The sequence below is a fragment of the Solanum pennellii genome, chromosome 11 (assembly GCF_001406875.1).
Source record: "Solanum pennellii chromosome 11, SPENNV200".
NCBI lineage: Eukaryota > Viridiplantae > Streptophyta > Magnoliopsida > Solanales > Solanaceae > Solanum > Solanum pennellii.
Genome location: NC_028647.1, coordinates 22,946,188 through 22,951,706, shown reverse-complemented (window position 1 = coordinate 22,951,706; position 5,519 = coordinate 22,946,188). Strand labels below are relative to the sequence as shown.

Genomic DNA, 5,519 nt, shown 5'->3' with positions numbered 1-5,519 from the left:
TGTCTCCCGTTCCTCCACAGAAGCAGAATATCGGGTTGTTCAAGCTACTGTTTCCGAAAAAAATGGGCTCACAAGTTTCCTTCATGAAATTCAGTTTGACATTTCCACCACTCCTCAGATATTTTGTTACAATGTCAGCACCACATACATTTGCGCCAACCCATTGTTTCATTCTGCAGTAATGGCTAATGATTTTCACTTTGTTCATGAATAAGTTCAAAACAACCAAATCGCAGTTCAACACCTTCACTCGGCTGATCAAGTGGCAGATATACTTACCAAAACACTTCCAAGAGATTCTTTTGTCAAGCATTTATCAAAGTTGGGTGTTGTTAACACCACCAAACTGCGGGGGCATCATGACGGATGAGACTCCTTACTTTTGTAGTATTCTATTTGCGTACATACTTATCCTCAAGAATCTTTAAATAGTCTTTATCTTTTTTAGGTCTTATATAGATTATTTATATAGCATCCATATGGTCAATAACACAATATACAATTTTCCATCTTTGTTCTCATTTCTTTAGTAAGGTGTCATCCAAAAAACATATTTTCCATTATGCAGTAAGAAGAAAAACAAAAATAACAACTGTAAAACATACATTTTCTTGCCCGCTGATGTATACAATAAAAGAAGTTCTTTATTACCATAGTATGTGCGGGATAGATTCTAAGATTCTCAAGCAGTGTTGCATGAAGATATTGCATTTTTTCAAGGGCAAAGGATATCTGCATAGCACATATATGAACTAAGAAAGGGTTGTTGTTGTTGTATGTTTGCGTGCTATTATGAAGTTCAATATTATATCAAGCAAATACTTTGGATATTTTCCAGCTATTTGCAGAAACCTTGACAAAATGTCTTCTTTCTTTCATTGCAACTTGAAAGAGATTAAAATGTCTAATTAGCATCTTTCCTCAATAATAAAAGTAGCAGATATAAGACAATTAACCTACAAATAGATCACCTTTCGTTTACTCATCTGTTCAATTTTTCTATGGATCGGCTTACAAACGAACTCATCAATAGTTCTTATATTGTCTCTTAACATACCTTCTTGTCCAATATTGAGAAATCTTTTAATCTTTCATAAGATATCAACAAATCTCCAAAGTGTCAATGCATTTGCATCGTCAAATACATTGATAATGTTTTTTGCCTTCATCATTTGAATCACACATGCTGTCTAGCTCAAATTCGAAGGCAGCTCTGAATATAGAATCCAGAAATGTTTTCATGAACAGATCCTACATCAATAAAACTAGGATTATTCGTCTGGTAAGGATAAATAAGGAAATGTTCTGTGAAGTCGATGGGATTTACTTAAATGTCTATTATCTTGCTGGATTTGACAGTTTCAGACAATACATGGGATAATTTTCCTGCATTTTTTCTGAATACCCACTGAAAAAATCCCTCAGGACCCTTCGGGGAATTCGTTCCTCTGTTTCCGCCACTTATCACCATCGATTGTTAAAATCTCATCCCCAAAAATATCCTTTAAGATGTTGTAACTATATATTCCCTTCAGATTATTCGAAAAACTCAAGATTGACAATCCGAAAATCCTTATACCGTATTGTCATATCTATTGGTACATATCCAAATATTTTATGTGGGAGTATTATTTTTACATGTTTTCCTAATTTGAAATTTTTTTAGTTTGATTTTACTATTTATTATATTTATAAAAGCAGTGTTAGTTATTAAGCATTTTAATATTATTTTTCTTATTAGGTTTGCTCATTATTTTGGTGTCTTAATATTCCCTAACAACTCATGAATTGGCCATTGACTTAGTGGTCATAAAGTGCTGGCAGAAACGTTCCAGTGAATATTGGAATTGGGCAGCATGTTCATTTGCTGTTGGAGGCATTTGTTACACTCTATTTTCATTCTTGTTTCCTCCATTATACCTTATAACATATGTAACTATCAAGATCATTATCTTCACTATTTACTATCCCATTATGTTCCTATTCATCACTAGAAGACTTCTGCTAGTATAAACAATGGTGGTCTTTATTTGGTTTGGAAACACAACACACAAGAAAAATATAGAGAGGAAAAAGATAGTCAAAAAAAGAGAGTTCCTATTAGTTGAAGGAAAGTGTTCTTTTTTGTGGAGCTTTTGACTCTACTCTACTTGTCCAAAGTTTTTAAGTTATACTTTGTGAAGGTTGCTGTATCCTGGAGGTGACAAGTAAACAGGACTATTACTGGATAGTTGAATAACATTTGTTGCAGTGAACTTGAATCTCCTTAAAAAGAGCGAGATATCTGCCTCAGCCTGAAGAGATTTATTTCTTCATTTTATATTCTAATTTTTAATATTGTATTTTTGGTTATATTTTAAATTTTTTACTAAAAATTTCACATGCTATTTGGGATGGTTTCCTTTTATAAGTGTGGATTTTATTATTATTCATTAGGCACAATTATTCTGAATACTATTTGATAAGTTTCTCTTGTTTACATCTTTACAAAATAAAATCAAATTCCAACAATAAAAAAGATTATCTAAGGTGTTAAGAAAATGGTGCACCTTGCCATAATTTTCAAAGTTTATTTTGATTATGTACTCGACTTTAGCAGGGTCAAAAGTAAAAATATAATTCCTGAAAAAGCTAATGAATCTGCAAGTCTTGTACTCGCCAGCAAGATGAGTCATGTAATGGTGCAACCTGTGGAAGTTGATGAGATGATTGAAAATGGTGCGGCCAACTGGATGGTACCTCTATTTTCCATGTACCTTTTTGGTCAGAAGATGAAGTATTAACACAAAAAAGTCAAGTGAAAGAATTATGGTTGTCATGGAGATGGAGCTCTGAAGAATATCCATGGAAACCACAAATGTATCCTTGTGCATATTTGGCTTATATGCATTATTTTTATGTGTTATGGGAGTAGGTGGTTGTCCATCTAATGCTTACATAATTTATGGCTCCATTAAGGACCATCTCATAAAAACCAAAGACTAAGATTATCAATTTTGAAACTATCAACAAAAACCAAAGACTAAGATTATCAATTTTGAAACTATCATGGAAAAAGTAAATATAATTGTAGTTTATAATATTTTACCTAAGTTTTAGGATTTAATTTATCACCAAAATCTTTTCTAATTTAGCATAATTGATTAGTTAATATGTCGGTTAAATGTACACTCTATATACGAAAAAAATCATGGGTTTATCTACTTATTTGTCGAGACAACGTAAATTTGAAGTGCTTTATATGGTTTCATCTGTTTCAAAATCCTCTCACCGAATTGTATTGTTCAAAATCCGGAATAACATGTGAGCTTTTATGTGTATTGCATATGTGATTTGATACAAACAAAAATAAACTCAAATAAAAATCTAAGTTGGAGTAAGAAAAAAATTCTAAATCATAAGTTTTTTATTTTCCATACAAGAGTCTAGATGAATATGGGGGGAAAAGATAAAATAGACACTATTTCATGCCAAATTACAGTAAATAGTGTGGCTTTCATTAAAAAAAAGCATAAATATAGGGGTGACTTAACTATGAGGCAATTAAAGCAATGACTTGGGAAACCAACAGAAGATTTAGCATCTTCTCTCCGACCGAAATTCTACTAACACTTTCTCCTAAGGTGTGGTCAGATAAAGGGTAACAAGGAAAATGTGAATGTGTAACAATTATGCATCCCATTGATAGTGAACCTAATTTCCATTCCAGGTTAATGTTATTTGATAAGCCTGTTTTGTATATTAATGTTATTTGATACTAATATTCATTATATGTATTAATGTAAACTCTTTCTAGTTGCCATTCTGTGAAAGACACAACATGCAATCCCCATCAATATGTAGATTAATCATTTTCCTGTAGTTGATAGGCTTCTTGTCATCACTCAACTTGAAAACAAAGTAAGATAACAACATATCAGAGAATATCTTCATCTATCTATTAACTATCTCCTTCCCAAAGCAGATCCTTGGCCCTATCTGTTTTATCAACATAAAAATATTCTTAATTAAATAACTTGAAATGTGACAATATATATGTGACACCCCGTATCCAAAAACTAACAAGATATCAGCTTTTCATAAATTGCATGTGTAACCTATGGTCACCACCCACGGACCATAGTTTGATCTACAGCCCGTGCTGTAGGTCCGTAGTTAACCACTGTCCGTAGGTTGTGTTCGTTGATCAAGACCCCTTTACCCAATCTCTGACACGATCTATGGTAAACCAGCATGGACCGTCATTCGGTCTACGATCTGTAAATTGAACTACGACCAGTAAGTCTAATCCGTCAATCATTCCGACAGCAGTTAATTCAGGGGTCTTTTGGTCTTTTCCAATTTTGTTTCACCCTAGAGATACATAGTTTAGACACTAAATAATGAGGCTTTAGTCAGTTTAAGCCTAGAAACATAACTAGAACTTACCTAAGTTAACTCCTGAATCAAAATGTTGAAAATTAGAAGCAAGAGAGGAGAAAAAGGTGACAACTTTTCATAAAAGCCAAAAATTTTCATAAAAGTCAAAAATTTTCATCAAAGTCACAACTCTTCATTTTTCAGTCACACTTTTTAAAGCCAACAATCCCCCACATGGACGTGAATGACTCCAACACAAAAAAGGTACAAGTATGTGTACTTTACAAGAAAGAATTAATTGTACCTGGATAAGTATGTTTTTCCTTGGACTTTTCGAAGTGAACTTATGTCGAATATACTTGGTTAATTGGTAGATGCGATATCTTTAAATCATTGAGCTTATGTGCATACCTAGACAACCATATGTCACACAATTAACCCTTTAGCTTTTGTGGTTCTTACGGTTGGGTTTGTTTCAGTAATGAACATCTTCTAGTTTTATGAGTGTATATAGAGATGGGATTTTGACAATCATTCTCTTTGAAGCTACTTAAACTTCACACTCAAATTGATGATTTCTATATGTATTATCGCGTAAATACATTATTTGGTCAAATCTGTCAAACTTAGCAAATCATAAAAAAGTTTTAATCTTTATTAACTCATTAACAAGGCTTTATGTTGCATCCTTTCCCGAGAATTGTCTTCATCATTGGAAAGATTGAGTTGGTTGACAATGCCGAAGTGTCAGTCACAACTTTGTTTTTCTCCTTGAATATAGCTCTTGGGATCTCCAATCTGCTAGATAGAGTTACCGCCATGATAACTTTTCCTAAGTCGTAATCTCATTCCCTTAGATGATGTTTCAACTCTCTCTCTAGTTAGGCCTTTTTTGTAAGTGGATCCAACTCATTATAATTTTACTTTACATAGTCAATTGTGATAATTCCACCAGAGAGAGTTGTTTTCTATGTAGTTTTGATTATTTCTTAAGTACTCTAGAAATCTTTTCATTGTCATCCAATGAGTTTGATTGGGATCACTCGTGAACCGACTTAGTTCATTAATAACACATGCTATAATCTAATCGTGCACATTTCATGATAGACATCATACTTTCCAATTCTCTAGCACAATTCAATTCCGAGTCACTTTTGCAT

The 5,519-nt window shown here is 32.9% G+C and overlaps 1 pseudogene; it reads right to left on the bottom strand.

Annotated features, from left to right (window-relative positions):
- Positions 1 to 250: 250 nt before the first annotated feature.
- LOC107003750 lies at positions 251 to 3,933 on the bottom strand (annotated as a pseudogene).
- Positions 3,934 to 5,519: the final 1,586 nt, after the last annotated feature.